Raw genomic sequence first — 18,042 nt, 5'->3', positions numbered from 1 at the left:
TGTCTATCGAAGCCTGTCGAGGGTGCTCGAAGCGTGATACGATGTATCTTAGGTGGTAAGGTCAACTTGGTGCTTAGAATATTACTTAAATTATCCAGTGCCGATTCGAGTCGTCACTGAAAGGTGGCTATATATATATATTCTATATATATAAAGAAGGACGTTCGGAGGACGTCCTTCTAAAATTATACTATAGTAGTCTTATCTATTTAGCTCGAGGCTTGCCGAAAGCAGCCGTAGTTTATCATACGTTATTATATAATATTTCAGATATTATGCTCTTATAATACTACTTTAAACAAATATTACGATTTTCTAATATTATACTCTGTAAGTCTAAGATAATTATCTCCTAATACTACCTCTGTAGACTTAAGGCAAACGTTTAGGAAAACGTCTTCTAACATTCCCCTCCTATAAGACGAAGATTTCTTTAAGTCTTTTTTTCATCTATTGATATACGTTAGTACTACACGATTTATTCGTCAGTTTCTAGAAATTATTTATATAATGTAGCTAACCCTGTAGCGTAGTAGCTTGGTTGAGCCACTACGATACGTAGCGTTAAGCTTCTTTAGACTAATTATCTCGTTTAGTATTATTATAATCTAGAGTATCAACACATACTCTTATTAAATAAAGAAAATAAATATAGTTATTTTATAGTTTATTTATGATCGCGTAAATTCTACTTCTCTCGTACTTGGTCGAGGGACTTTTCTTTGTAGGCGTCTAAAAGTTTATAACTTTATAGATTCGTAATTAAAGTAATTCCTCCTCTCGACGAATATCGAAAAGTAATTATTCTAAAACTTAAGTATTTATATTATAATAATATATATCTTCTCGTAGATGTAAAGTTTACTTTACGAATAATAGTATTACGACGAATAAAAAATTTATTTTATCGCCGAAAATTCTCGTATTCTTTCGATAAAATAAATTACTTTTTTTTTTTTTTAAAATATAAAAACTCTTCTTTTTCTCTTTTCTTTATTACTATATTTAGTTTCTATATTATAAAAACTTTCGTATATACATTACTTTCGTCTATTATTGATATTTCTTGCGTAAATTTAACTTCTCTTATACCCTTACTCTTCTTCTTAAAGAATAAAATCTCTTCTATAAATTCTTTCCGTAAGTCTTTAACCTTTATCATATCCATTTTCTGCAAATTCCTTTCGCTAACTTCCTTAAGTCGGTCAAAAAAAAAAAAAAAAAAAAAAAAAAAATCCTTAGTTTTTAACTCCTTCGCTTCCCCTTCCTATGATATACCTCGAGATAGTTGAACGAACTACATCAGCCTGAAATTAGTCGGTTATAATTATTAAAATTATTATTATTAATAACGATTTTTTACTAGTAACGCCTTATATTAGCTATCATCTAAGTAGTACGGCATATTACGCGGACAGTAATAGAAAATATAGTCACTACTTAACTAAAAAAGTTATTTATTAAAATAATTCTTCGAATATAGCTTCTACTTATATAATTAAGATTTTAGCTATAGTATTTCGATATTTTACGAGTGCCTTCTTTTCTTTTCTTAGTAGAGTTATAGTTCCCCGATTAACTATATTCGTTTCGTATAACGTTACGATTCGTATCTCTACGAATCAACATATCTTTTTTAAGCACGATTCTAATTTTTTTAGTAAAATTATTACTACTTCAACGGGTATCTTTCCTTTAGTTATCGTGTTGAATTTACATATTATTACTTTTACTATAAATATTACTCCTCCTTTTCTTTCTCTTCTAGTCGCTTCTTCTGCCCTTTACTCTTACGCCGCTTAAATAATCGCGTTTGAGAACCTGTTTTAAGATATTAATAGCTCTTTAAACGTTTCTATACCTAGAAACATTCTAAATCGACTTACTATGATAAAGGAAAACTTGGCTTTTATTTTTATAGCTCCTTTTTTTCTTATAGTTCTTTCTATAGTTCCTTCTGTAATTCCTTTTAGAATTAATAAGAGTATTAACAGACTTTTATATAAGAACGTATAAAAAAGTAGAACTTTAATTTATCTCTATGCTCTAAGTTATATTAAAAAACACTATTATTATTAATAACTTCTCGTAGAGATTCGGTATACGTTATAGTTTCTAAATATTTTGCGAGGGATAATTTTTAGACTTTTTATATTTAAAACTTACATATTTTAAGTTTATTATATATATTTATTAGTTTATAATACGTCTTGTTATAGTTTCTCGTGTATTTAATTGAATTCATAAGTTTTTAAAGATTTTATTACTTAAAGAGATTCGTAGTTCTTCGAAATTTCTCGATAACTTTTTTTATATTTCATAGATTCTTCTCGAATTTTTACGAATTATCAGCTTCTAACTATTTCTTCTATTTAATAAGAAAGAACTTAGTTTTTTACTTTAACCTAAGTCTTTTTTTTTACGCTCTTTTAGCTAGAATTTTTTTAACTATTTATTTCTTATATCCTTCTATCTCGATACTAAGCGGTTCGGGAGAACTCAGGTAAAACTCATTAATTATATATAATCTTAATAATAATATATAAAAGACATTATAATTCTTTATTAAGGCTAATAACTTAAATCTATAAATTTAAAATCCTATAATTTTTGTAATCTCGTATACGCTAAAATATCTCGCTTTTAATTTCTTTAACAAACAACTAGTTTCTATAAATCGACTTAATAAAAAAACTTTTTTTTTTATCTTATATTTTAACATAGTTTTTTAAAATTTATTAGTATATTTTACCTAATCATTCTAAGTTTATAATATTTTTATTTAATAAGTTTTATAAACTTTTGCTAGGTATTTTAGCCTTTCCGCTGCCGTAAGTACTTTAATTAGTATAATATAAATCGAGTCGCTTCGAACGTCGTATCCATACTTCGCTTTAAAAGATAATATTCTAATAATAGCTTAATAGATATTATTATATACAAAAGCTATAAGCGATAATAAAAGTATTTAATCGTTTTAAGAATAATTATAGAAATTCCGTAAATACTATTTTAGTATACTGTTTACCCTTTCCATCTACTTATTTGTCTTTGAATAGTGAGCCGTGCTTTATCGACTTTTAACATTCAAAGCTCTACATAACGCCTTTATAAATTTAGCTACGAATTGTTTTTCACGATCCGAAACGAAATTCTTTAAAATTCTTTTTTTTATTAAATATCGTGCGTAAAGTTCTGCTAGCTTTTTTACTGACGATTCTCTTGCACATAAAATAAAGTAAGCGTATTTAAGAAGTCGGTTTATTATAACTAGAATCATATCGTATTCTAATAAATCCTTTCCTATAAATAAGTCTTTAAATTTTAGTAGTTTTATAATAAAGTCGAGAGATATCGACTCCCATAAAGCTTAAAAAGACTTTAATAGTAAAAGCTTTTCTACTTTCTGTATTCGGACTATTTTATTTCGTTAATACACGTCACAGCTCGACACGTATCGATGCACAAAAACGATATAACTTAAAAAATAATAGTTTCTGCTAAATAGTTTCAGAGTTTTAATTTTATTAAAATAATTAACAAATAGCGAATCGTATATACTCTCTATAATCTTTTTTCTTAGCTCGAAGTTATTCAGAATAACTAAACAATTTTCAAACGTAAATATACTATCTTTTTAAAATCTATATTCTTTAGCATACTTCGTTTTATCTTCTTTCAAATCTTCTATAAGTTTTAAAATCTTAACATTTCGTAAGTATTCGTTCTTAATCGTTTCGATAATAAATATAAAAGCTATAATTATAAATCCGATAATCTTTGTCAAAACTTCTCAAATCATAACTATTAATTAACCTTTTTTTAATAACGAGAAAGATAAATCCTCTTTCTCTCCCACCGATTCGTAATCAGAACGCCTCAAGAGAATATCTACTACTATATTTTCTTCCCCTAAACAGTACCAGATCTTAAAGTCAAATTCTACTAGTTCCTCCGCCCAGCGAATCTGCCTAGCACTAAGTTTCTTCAACGTAGTAAAGTACGTTAAGCTTTTATAATTATTATAAATTATAATTTAAAACTAAGTTTTTTTAAAATATAACGACCATTCTCGTAACGCTTCAACAATCGCTAAAAATTCTTAATCAAATACGAAATAATTCTTCTCTGCCGATATCATTTTCCTACTATAAAAAAAAATCGGGTACCATCAACCGTCCTCGTATTTCTACGAGAGACAAGCTTTCACTCTTATACCTAAAGCGTCGATCTCTATATAAGTTAGTAAGTCGAATCAATAGTACTTAAATACCCCTTCCGACCTACGAATAAATATCTTCTTAAGTCGAATAAAGGCGTTTCATACCTTATCGTTTTTATTCTAATTCTATTTCTGTCTTTTCTTGGTAAGATCCTGTAAAGCTACGATGTCTATCGAAGCCTGTCGAGGGTGCTCGAAGCGTGATGCGATGTATCTTAAGTGGTAAGGTCAACTTAGTGCTTAGAATGTTACTTAAATTATCCAGTGCCGATTCGAGTCGTCACTGAAGAGTAGCTATATATATACATTCTATATACATAAGGAAGGACGTTCGAAGGACATCCTTCTGAAATCATACTACAATAATTTTATTCATTCGGCTCAAAATCTATCGAAGACAGCCATAATTTATCGTGCGTTATCATATAATATTTCGAATATTATGCTCTTATAATACTACTTTAAACGAATATTACGATTTTCTAATATTATATTTTGTAAGTTTAAAACGACTATCTCCTAATATCACCTCTATAAACCTAGAGCAAACGTCTAGGAGAGCGTCTCCTAATATTCCCCTCTTATAGGACAAAGATTTTTTTAAATTCTTTTTTTATTTATCGATATGCGTTAGTATTGTACGATCTATTCATCAGCTTCCAAAAGTTATTTATATAATATAGCTAACTTTGTAACATAGTAGCTTAACCGAGCCGCTACAATACGTAACGCTAAGTTTCTTTAAACTAGTTATCTCGTTTAATACTATTACAATCTAGGGTGTCAACACACATTCCTATTAAATAAAAAAAATAAATATAGCTGTTCTACAGCTTATTTACAATTACGTAAATTTTACTTCTCTCGTATTTGGTCGAGGGACTCTTCTTCGTAAACGTCTAAAAGTCTACGACTTCGTAGATTCGTAGTTAAGGTGATTCTTCTTCTCGACAAATATCGAGAAGTAATTGTTTTAAAGCTTAGGTATTTATATTATAATAATATACATCTTCCCATAGATATAAAATTTATTTTACAAGTAGCAGTATTACGACGAATAAAGAATTTATTTTATCGCCGAAGATTCTCGTACTCTTTCAATAAAATAAATTACTTTCTTTTTTTCTTAAAGTATAAAAACTCTTCTTTTCTTCTTTTCTTCATTACTATATTTAATTTCTATATTATAGAAACTTCCGTATATATACTACTTTCGTCTGTCATTAATATTTCTCGCGTAAACTTAACTTTTTTTATACCCTTGCTCTTTTTCTTAAAAAATAAAATTTTTTTTATAAACTCTTTTCGTAAGTTTTCGATCTTTATCGTGCTTATTTTCTATAAATTCCTTCCGCCAACTTCTTTAAGTCAGTTAAAAAAAAAAAAAAAAAAAAAAAAAAAAAATCTTCGGTCTTTAACTCCTTCGCTCCCCCCTCTTACGATATATCTCGAGATAGCTAAACGAACTACGTCAGCTTAAAATCAGTCGGTTATAATCGCTGAGACTACTACTATTAATAACAGTTTTTTATTAGTAACGTCTTACGCCGACTATCGTCTAAGTAGCACGGCATATTACGCGAACAATAATAGAAAATATAGTCGCTGCTTAACTAAAAAAATTACTTATCGAAATAATTCTTCGAATACAGCTTCTACTTATATAATTAAAACTTTAGCCGTGATATCTTAATATTTTATAAGTGCCCCCTTTCCTTTTTTAATAGAGCTATAATTTCTTAATTAATTATGTTCGTTTCGTATAGCGTCACGATTCATATTTCTACGAATTAATATATCTTTTTTAAGTACGACCCCAATTCTTCTGATAAAGTTATTATTATTTTAGCGGGTATCTTTCCTTTAGTTATCGTACTAAATCTACACGTTATTACTCCTACTATAGATATTGCTCCTCTTCCTCTTCTTTCTCCAGCCGCTTCTTCTACCTCTTACCCTTACGCCGTTTAAGTAGTCGCGCTTAAGAACCTACTTTAGGGTGTTAGTAACTCTTTAAACGCTTCTACACCTAAAAACATTCTAAATTAACTTGCTATAATAAAGGAAAACTCGATTCTTACTTCTATAGCTTCTTCTTCTCCTATAATTTCTCTTATAGTTCCTCCTGTGATTCCTTCTAAGGTTAATGGAAATATTAGCAGACTTTTATACGAGAACATATAAAAAAATAAAGCTTTAACCTATCTTTATACTTTAGATTATACTAGGAAGCACCGCTATTATTAATAACTTCTCGTAAAAATTCAGTATACGTTATAGTTTCTAGATATTTTGCAAAGGATAATTTTTGAACTTTTTATATTTAAAACTTACATATTTTGAGTTTATTATGTATACTTGTTAATTCATGATGCGTCTTATCGTAATTTTTCGTATATTTAATTAAATCTATAGATTTTTAGAAATTTTATTATTTAAAAAGATTCATAATTTTTCGAAATTTTTCGATAACTTTCTCTATATTTCGTAGATTCTTTTCAAGTTTTTACAAATTGTTAATTTCTGATTATCCTTTCTATTTAATAAAGAAGAATTTAGTCTTTCGTTTTAATTTAGGTCTTTTTTTTTATACTCCCTCGGCTAGAATCTTTTTAATTACTTATTTTTTGTGCCCTTTTATCTCGATACTAGGCAGTTCGAGAAGACTCAGATAAAATTTATTAGTCATATATAGTCTTAATAATAATATATAGAAGATATTATAATTCCTTATTAAGGCTAATAACTTAAATTTATAAACTTAAAATTCTATAATTTCCGTAATCTCGTACGCGCTAAGATATCTCGCTTCTAACTTCTTTAACAAATAACTAGTTTTTATAAATCAACTTAATAGAAGAACTTTCTTCCTTATCTTGTATTTTAGTATAATTCTTTAAGACTTGTTAGTATATTTTGCCTAGTCGTTTTAGGCTTATAATATTTTTATTTAATAAGCTTTATAAATTTTTGTTAGGTATTTTAGTCTTTTTACTGCTGCAGATACTTTAGTCGGCATAGTATAGGTCGAGTTACTTCGAACATCGTATCTATGCTTCGCTTTAAAAGGTGATATTCTAATAATAACTTAATAAATATTATTATATGTAAAAGTTGTAAGTAGTAGTAAGAGCATTTAATTGTTTTAAGAATAATTGCAAAAATTTTGTAAGTATTATTCTAGTATATTATTTATTCTTTCCGTCTGTCTATCCGTTTCTAAGTAGTAAGCCGTGCTTTATCGACTTTTAACGTTTAAAGCTCTATATAATGCTTTTATAAACTTGGCTACGAACTGCCTTCTATAGTCCGAAACGAAATCCTTCGGAATTCCTTTTCTTATTAAATATTGTATATAAAATTTTATTAGCTTTTTTACTAACGGTTCTCTCGCATATAAAATAAAGTAAACGTATTTAAAAAATCGGTTTATTACAACTAGAATCATATTATATTCTAATAAGTCCTTTCTTATAAATAGGTCTTTAGATTTCGATAGTTTTATAATAAAGTCAAGAGATATTAACTTTTATAGAGCTTAAGAAAGTTCTAATAATAAAAGCTTTTTTACTTTTTATACTTGGACTATCTTATTTTGTTAATATACGTTACAGCTCGATATATATTAATATATAAAAATAGTATAATCTAAAAAATAATAATTCCTATTAAATAGTTCTAGAATCCTAGTTTTATTAAAATAATTAATAAGTAGTGAATCGTATATATTCTCTATAATTTTCTTTTTTAATTCAAAGTTATTCAGAATAACTAGACGACCTTCGAATGTAAATATACTATCTTTTTAGAGTTTATACCCTTTAGTATACTTTGTTTTGTTTTTTTTTAAGTCTTCTATAAGTCTTAAAATCTTAGTATTTCGTAAATATTCGTTCTTAATTGTTTTAATAATAGATATAAAAGCTGTAATTATAAGTCCGATAATCTTCGTTAAAACCTCTCGAATCGTAGTTACTAATTAGTCTTTTTTTAATAATAGGGAAGATAAATCCTCCTTCTTTCTTATCGATTTATAATTAGAATATTTTAAGAGAACGTTTATTACTACGTTTTCTTCTTTTAAATAATACTAGATCTTAAAGTTAAGTTCTACCAGTTCTTCTGCTCAATGAGCTTGTTTAGTACTGAGTTTCTTTGATGTAGTAAAGTATGTTAAATTTTTATAATTACTATAAATTATAATTTAGAACTAAGTCTTCTTAAGATATAGCGACCATTCTCGTAATACTTCGATAATCGTTAAGAGTTCTTAGTCGAATACGGAGTAATTCTTCTTTATCGATATTATTTTCTTATTATAGAAGAAAATTGAATACTATCGATCGTCTTCGTGCTTCTATAAGAGATAAGCTTTTACTTTTATATCTGAGGCGTCAGTCTCTATACAGGTTAATAAGTCGAATTAATAGTACTTAAATACCTCTTTTAATCTGCGAGTAAATATCTTCTTAAGCCGAATAAAGACGTCTCGTATTTTATCGTTTTTATCCTAATCTTATTTCTATTCTTTCTTAGTAAGATTCGATAGTGGGGCGGAAATCGTGCCGTATCGAGAAATAAATCTTCGATAGAAATTCGTAAATTCTAAAAATCGTTAAAGCAATTTAACTTCTATTAAAGTCGCCTAGTTAATAACGATATTAACTTTCTCTTTTTCTATCAACAGACCTCGTATCAATATAGTAAATCTTAAAAAGTTCACTTCTTTTTTATAAAAACTATACTTTTTAGCTTTTACATATAGAGATACTTCACGAAATTTTTCTAATACTTATTTAATATACCTTCGATATTTCTCGAGATTCCTCAAATAAATTAAAATATCGTCGAGATAAATTATTACGAATAATTCCTTAAAATCTTATAATACTTCATCTATCAGCGCTTGAAAGGACGTTAATGCGTTAATAAGTCCGAATAATATTATTAAGTATTTAAATAATCTATGCGACGTTTTAAACGTCGTTTTTTATTTCTCTTTCTTTGCAATACGTATTAAATTATACGCATCGCGTAAATCTAGTTTAGTAAATATCGTAATATATTGAAGCATATCGACTAATTCGTCTATTCTCGATAGCGAATATCGATTCTTAATAATAATATTGTTAAGTTCTCTATAATCTATATATAGTTGCAATCCTCTGTCCTTCTTTTTTACGAATAGAATAGATGCGCCGATAGATAATAAAAAGATACGAATAAAGCCCTTTAATCTTATCTCTTTAATATACTTCTTAAAGGCTACGTTTTCCTCTAGTAAAAGTCTATATATAAGTCTAAACGGAGGGGTTTAACCTGTCTTGAGAAGAATCGTATAATTCTATTTTTAATATTTAAGTAGCTTATCGGCCTTCTTTAGCTCGAATAAATCTATAAATTTTTTATAATATTAAAGAACTTCATTTAAGTACACGATTTTCGTTAAAAGTTATCGTAAAGTTTTGAATATTTTTAATATTATAATATCTTCTTCGAGTTCTTTTTCGAGTTTTTCGCCAGTTATTATGCTTATCGTTGTAATAATAGTTGATTTAGTTCGACGAAATATGAGCTGCTCTATTGTTCAGTTAATTGTAGAATTATATTTATATAGCTAATTTAGTTCTAGAATAATGTCGAACGACTTAATATTAATAATATTGAAAATAATGCTTTCGAAATAATCTCTAATCAATATAATTATATTTTCGATTATATTTAAGATGCCTCGAACTAAAATAATTATATTATTTATAAATTCTAATCAAATTGATTTCACGAGTTATACTATAGAAATTCGACTTTTATCAATAAGTTTCGAGGTTATAAAATAAAAAAAAGCTTTATTATTTATAAAAGCTCTTACCCGAATCTTCTGATCACCCCATCTCAAGCATATATTTAAAACGAAATGACTTGATAAGCCTTAAAGAAAGCCCGAATTATTAATTACTACTATTATAATATCTAATAATAGATAGGTACTCTCGACTTAAGACAACTAGAATTTTATCGCCTTTATTTTTTTTCCTCCTCTTCCTCCTTCTTCTTATTATTCTTCTTACCCCTCTTCTTTTTATACTTACTAGAGCTATTTAGTATACGCAAATAATCCGCAGTTCAGTAGTCCTTACTACCGCAGTTAAAATAAAAGTTATTTTTAATACAGCGAGCCCTTTCGGCTTCCCTTATACGTTTCACATAATCTATTTATATTATATTAGAGTCATTAGCCGCGACAAGTAGCGTAGTTATGTAAGACGATATTTCTTACTAAATATTTCCGTATCCATTCATAGGTTCTCGCCTACTATAACCGTTTATAAAGTTCTTATATTCTAAAGCCTGCTATACTAGTACCGAAAAAATCTTAGGTCAATTAATCTTAATACCTCACATATTAAGTAAGGCTCTCTGAATTTTCTCCGTTAACCCTCTATAATAAAGTTAAACAAAGGTCTCTTTAGCTCAGCCTAAAAACTTATTACGAAGGGTTAAAAATTGAATCGTATAATTAAAAATCTTCTTAAATCTTTGTTTAATTTCGAAAATTACTTTAATAATTCGCTTTTTTTCGTTAATTACTTTCTAGTAACTAAATAAGGCTATTTCAAAGTTAAGCTATATCGTAAACTCTTTAGGGATGTTGAAGAGCCTTCCTTCTACCTTTACTATAGTTCGTCTCTCTACGAAAGGTTTCGTCTAATCGCTGGCTAAATCTTTAAATTATATTAAGGTATAATTTATCTTTTTTCAGTCTGTAATAAAGAGACCTTTATTAATTACAAAATATAATCTTATCTAATATAAGAAGTTTTATAGCGTTTAACTTTTTCCTTCGAACGTTCCTGATAGTTGGTATAAGTTTATATATCTACTTATGAAAAGCGGTAACTCGTGGTTTTCTATAACCTATAAGTCCTTTATTAGCTGTGGTTATAGTATAAGTATCAAGTCAATTCGACTTTTTTCTCCTAAATTCAAGCCTAGTCGACTTAGAATAAAGATAAACGTTTATTTAAACTTTGTTATTTAGATTATTATCTAGATAAGTTCTGACTGCACTGATTCTTTTATTATTAAAGGTTAAAGAGTAACCATACGAAAGAAAGATACTAGAATACTAGAACTGGTAGTAATTACGTTTTTATAGGTTATTATTCTTTATTCTCTTTCTTCCCTTCCCTATTATACGAATTATGCTTGATTATCGGTTATCAGCGCCTAAAACTCTTCTGGCGTTAAGAGGATATAAAATAAGAGATCCATTATTAATAAAATTCAATAAAAGTAAATAAAATATAACTCGCAACAAGCAACAAGTCAATGTAAATAACTAAATAAAATATAAAGCTACGATATCTATCAAAGTCTGTTAAAAATATTTGAAGCGTAATGCGATATATTTTAAATAATAAAATCAACTTAGTGCTTAAAATATTATTTAGATTATTTAATATTGATTCGAGTTGTTACTGAAGGGTAGCTATATATACACATTCTATATATATAAAGAAGGACGTTCGAAGGACGTCCTTTCGAGATTATATTATAGTAGTTTTATTTATTTAGCTCGAGGCCTGCCGAAGGCAGCCGTGGTTTGTCGTGCGTTATCGTGTAGTATTTCGGATATTATACTCTTATGATACTACTTTGAATGAACATCACGGTTTCCTGACACTACACTCCGTGGGTCTAGGACGACTGTCTCCTGACACCACCTCCGTAGGCCTAGGGCGAACGTCTAGGAGAGTGTCTCCTGACAGATCCGATAGTAAGGCGAAAATCGTGCCGTATCGAGAAATAAATTTTCGATAAAAATTCGTAAATTTCAAAAATTACTAAAGTGATTTAATTTTCGTTGAAGCTGCTTAATTAATAACGGTATTAATTTTCTCTTTTTCTATTAATAGACTTCGTGTTAATATAGTAAATCTCAAAAAGTTCACTTCTTTCTTATAAAAACTATATTTTTCAGCCTTTACGTATAAAAATGCTTTATGAAACTTTTTTAATATTTATTTAATATGCTTTCGATATTTCTCGAGATTCTTCGAATAAATTAAAATATTGTTGAGATAAACTATTACGAATAATCTTTTAAAATCTCGTAATACTTCATCTATTAGCGTTTAAAAAGATGTTAGTGCGTTAATAAATCCGAATAGCATTATTAAGTATTTAAATAATTTATGTAATATTCTAAATGTCGTTTTTTATTTCTCTTTTTTTGTAATATATATTAGATTATACGTATCGCGTAGATTTAGTTTGGTAAATATCGTAGTATATCGAAGCATATTAATTAGTTCGTCTATTCTCGATAGCGAATATCGATTCTTAATAGTAATGTTATTAAGTCCTCTATAATTTATACATAGTCACAACTTTTCGTCCTTCTTTTTTACGAATAAAATAAATACGCTGGTAAATAACGAGAAAACATAAATAAAGCTCTTTAACCTTATCTCTTTAATATATTTCTTAAGGGTTATATTTTTCTCTAATAAAAGTTTATATACAGGTTTAAATAAGGGGATTTAACCTATCTCAAAAAAAATTATATAATCTTATTTTTAATATTTAAGTAGCTTATCGATCTTTTTTAGCTCGAATAAATCCATAAATTTTTTGTAGTATTAAAGGACTTTATTTAAATATACGATTTTCGTTAAAAGTTATTATAGAGTTTCGAATATTTTTAATATTATAATATCTTCTTCGAATTCCTTCTCGAGTTCTTCACTAATTATTATGCTTATTATTGCAATAATAATCGATTCGATTCGACGAAATACGAGCTACTCTATCGTCTAGTTAATCGTAAGATTATACTTACGCAACTAATTTAATTTTAAAATAATATCGAACGATTTAATATTAATAATATTAAAAATAATATTTTCGAAGTAATCTCTAATTGATATAGTCATATTTTCAGTTATACTTAAAATACCTCGAGCTAAAATAATTATATCGTTTATAAATTCTAATCAAATTAATTTCGCAAATTACACTACAGAAATTCGACTCTTATTAATAAATCTCGAAATTATAAAATAAAAAAAAGCTCTACTATTTATAAGAGCTTTTATCCGAATTTTTTGGTCACTTCATCTCAAGCATATATTTAAGATGAAATAACTCGATAAGCCTCGAGAAAAGCTTAAATTATTAATTACTATTATTATAATATTCGATAATAAGTAGATATTTTCGATTTAAAATAATCGAAATTTTATTACTTTTACTTTTTTCCCTTTTTCTCTTCCTTCTTCTTATTGTTCTTCTTATTTCTCTTCTTTTTATACTTGCTAAAGCTATTTAGTATGCGCGAATAGTTTGTAGCTTAATAATCCTTATTATTGTAGTTAAAACAAAGATTATTTTTAATATAATGAGCCCTTTCGGCTTTTCTTATACGTTTTACGTAATTTATTTACATTATATCAGAGTTATTAGCTGCGACAAGTAACGTAGCTATATAAAACGATATTTTTTACTAAATATTTCCGTATCCGTTTATAGGTTCTCGCCTACTATAACCGTCTATAAAGCTCTTATATTCCAAAGTCTACTATACTAGTACCGAAAGAATTTTAAGTCGATTAATCTCGATACCCTATATATTAAGTAAAGTTTTCTAGACCCTTTCTGTTAATCCTCTATAATAGAGTTGAACGAAGATCTCTTTAGCCCAACCTAAAAGCTTATTACGAAGGGTCAAAAATCGAGTTATATAATTAGAAATTTTTTTAAATCTTTATTTAATCTCGAAAATTATTTTAATAATTTATTTTTTCTCGTTAACCACTCCTCAGTAACTAAACAAAGCTATTTCGAAGTTAAGCCATATTGTAAATTCTTTAAAAATATTGAGAAGCTTTTCTTCTACCTTTATTATAATTTGTCTTTTTATGAGAGGCTTCGCCCAATCGCTAGCTAAGTTTTTAAATTATATTAAAATATAATTTACCTTTCTTTGGTTTATAATAAAGGGACCTTTATTAGCCGCAAAATACAATCTTATTTAGTATAAGAAGTTTTATAACGTTTGACTTTTCCCTTCAAACGTTTCTAATAATCAGCATAAACTTATATATCTACTCGCGAAAAACGGCAACTCGTAGCTTTCCGTAACTTATAGATCCTTTACTAGCTATAACTGTAATATAAATATCGAGTTAGCTCGACCCCCTTCTTCTAAATTCAAGCCTAGTCAACCTAGAATAAAAATAAGCGTTTATTTAAACTCTACTATTTAAGTTACCATCTAGGTAAATTCTAGCTACACCGATTCTTCTATTATTAGAAATTAAGAAGTAGCCGTGCGAAAAAAAAATACTAAAATACTAGAACCAACAATAATTATATTTCTATAAGCTGCTATTTTTTATTCTCTTTCTTTCTTTCCCCACTGCATAAATTGTGCCTGGTTATCGATTATCAACGCCTGAAACTCTTCTGACGTTAAAAGAGCGTAAGATAAAGGATCTATTATTAATAAAATTCGATAAAAGTAAATAAAATACAACTCGCAATAAACGACGAGTTAATATAAATAATTAGATAAAATATAAAGCTACAATGTCTATCGAAGTCTGTCGAAGATACTCGAAACGTAATACGATATATCTTAAATAATAAAATCAACTTAATACTTAAAATATTACTTAAATTATCTAGTGCCGATTCGAGTCGTCATTAAAGGGTGGCTATATATACACATTCTATATATATAAGGAAGAACGTTCAGAGGACGTCCTTTCGAGATTATACTATAATAGTCTTATCTATTCGGCTTGAGGCCTGCCGAAGGCAGCCGTGGTTTGTCGTGCGTTGTCGTGTAGTATTTCGAATATCATGCTCTTATAATACCACTTTGAACGAACATCATGGTTTCCTGACACCACACTCCGTGGGTCTAGGACGACTGTCTCCTGACACCACCTCCGTAGGCCTAGGGCGAACGTCTAGGAGAGCGTCTCCTGACAGAGCGGTACGTATAGACCCGGTACTACGCCTTATACGGTATATCGCAATACTCTAGCTCGTATATAAGGCGTAGACGGTAAGAATTACTGTATCACGATGTGTCTTATAACTTTGTATAATTATAATTCAGCAAGATCTACGGCATAAGTCGTAGTAATCTTAATGTTCTATTGTATTCAATCTGTTGTAGTTTCATCTAATCGTAGTGCTTGCGCAGCTCGTAGTATGAAGCTACTTAGTTATAAGAAGCGCGTAATCTCTCAATTATAGAGTATAGAATCGTTGCGTTTACAGCGGTACGCTTTAACGTCTTATAATAGCATAACTACTATAGTAGTCTATAGAATTAACTGTTCCGTACGAATGTTGAATTAGGCTGTGCGCTTACTGACGCTTGTTATATTAATGCAGATTCATGCTTTGCAGCGAATAATTGTAAATTACCGTGCATACTATTGTATATAAAAATCTTTATGGCTTTAGAATCATAATCTAAAACGTACGTAGCTCTAAAACTGTAGAGGTGTTTGTTATAGTTATGCAATTTACCAGATTTCATGCCATATTTCTAGCTTAGAGTTATGCTGTACGGCTCTAAAATTAGTGTAGATATCTAGAGCTGTTTTGAAGAAAGAGAAGTACTTAATTAGCTATTATCCGCCTTATTTACTTTTTATTCTTTCATATCCCTAGTTTCGTTTATAGCCCTAGTTTTATTATTACTATTATATTATTTTATACCTTTACAGTCTTATAGTATTATTATGTCTATTACTGTTGTTAGTCACCTTGCTTGTGCGAACGCTATTCTCGCTAATTCGGCATTATATATTTGTGCCGTATTTTGTCAGCGGTGCTTCGATGACGATTATCTGTATATTATATCTCCGAATACGCGTAATAATAAATACAATTTTTGTATAAAGATAAACTCTTTGTGCACGTAGTATAAGTTCTATAATTCTATATATTTAAGAGATAGATGCTAATTTGTATTAAATACGAAACGTTAAAGCTCCTCGCGCTTCTAAACTAAAACGCAGTTTTATCGTCTATAATTCGTCAGCGCTTATAATCGTTCCCGAAGATTTTGTCATGTATCAGACTACAGCTTCATAGACGCATAGATATAGCACTAATACGCTAAATACCCTTTATAGCGTAGCTCTTGATAGCCCTCCATCGTTATTAAATGACTGTATTATCGCTGAAGCGGTATGGGGGCCAATATTGGCAGACGGTACGCCTATGCCTTAATTTACCCACTTTTCTGCTAACTTAGACGTACGGGACCTGCAGAACCAGCTAGCTGTAGCTAACGTAGTTTTGACTACAGCTAATATAGCTTTAACTGCTTCTAATATAGCACTAGCAGCTGCCAATGCGGCTCTAGCAGCGCACAGAGGAGGTATAGGTAATAAAGCTAATAAAGCTGATGGCGCTAGAGAAGCAGTAAATAGAAGTACTACTTATGCTCAGATTATCGCTGTAGTTGACGCGATACGAAATATTCCGAGCAGTATAACTCCCCTGCCTACTTTACAGAATGTAATAGCGGAATTAGCTTATTTACGCAGCTGTGCGAATACGTAAATTATAGCTCTAATTCCTAAACGATACGTTAGCTAATTTAAAATAAATTTAAAATATAAAATTATGTGTAAGCGAAAGACGCTATTACTAAAAACGTAGCTTTTCCGCCTTAGTATTTTAAGAGTCTTATTTTTCGTTTGTTTATTTTATGCGGCTATTCGTTTTATCTGAGATTTTATATAATATAAAGTAAAATAATATTCTTATTCTTTTAATCGAGTAAGCCTATGCGCGTAAAATAATAATTATGCGAGCTAGTCGATAAGGACTTAGTTAATATATTCGCTAGTAACTCTTTAAAGCCACGATACTCTAATTTAAAGATGCTATTTCTTATCTTTTCTTTAATTTAGAAGTATTATAGATTATAATGCTTTATCTTCTGTTAGTTGCTATTTATTGTATTTACGATTATGACGGTAGTATTGTTCATATATAAAACTGTAGAAAGTAAAGAGAATATTATTTATGATTAAAATGATTCGAGGATTGAGGATAATAATTTTCAAAGCTAAATTTTTTTAATTTCTATATAATTAAAAGCTATTACTTCTGCTTCAGTTAAAGATTTCGTAATAATTGATTGCAGTTTACTACTCTATGAAATAATGCTATTTTTTAGTAGATACACGTAGTTAAACGTTAATTTTCGTGTAATATTCTTTAGTCTATAGGTTTATATCTAATCTAAATTACTATATCTTTTTAGTAGTAGAGGTAAATTCTTCTTATCGACTATTTTGCTATTATAATAGAGTAACTGTCTATAAGTAGTAGATAGGTACTGATAAGTCTATATTACTACTTTCTAATATTTCTTTGTAAATGTATAAGCATACTGCCTTAATTTTGCAACTGTATATATTAAGTCAGATCGGCTATTTTATATGGTGTAATTTAACGAGCTAATTATATTTCGGTAGATTTCGTGATTTTCTTTGTTAAATACGAGTTAAGAAGTATCCTTCGATAATCGTATGCTAGAATTTATAGAAATCTATCTTGACTTGCTATTAAATATACTAAAACGATTTAGAATACTTTTATAATATTTTTCTTAATCTATTTGTAACGTTTTAGAAGTACGATTTTTTCGTATTTGTAGATTTAAAAAACTGTTTAGCTTTACTTATATTTTTAATTTCGTATATTTTTATCAGGTACGCTTTCGTCTACTATATTATAGTTATATCTTTTGAAAAGATTAGGAAGTTATTAACGTATATAAC

This window comes from Arthrobotrys flagrans, assembly GCF_004000055.1.
Source record: "Arthrobotrys flagrans strain CBS H-5679 chromosome Unknown unitig_15, whole genome shotgun sequence".
Lineage (NCBI taxonomy): Eukaryota > Fungi > Ascomycota > Orbiliomycetes > Orbiliales > Orbiliaceae > Arthrobotrys > Arthrobotrys flagrans.
Note: the sequence above shows the minus strand (reverse complement) of the source record.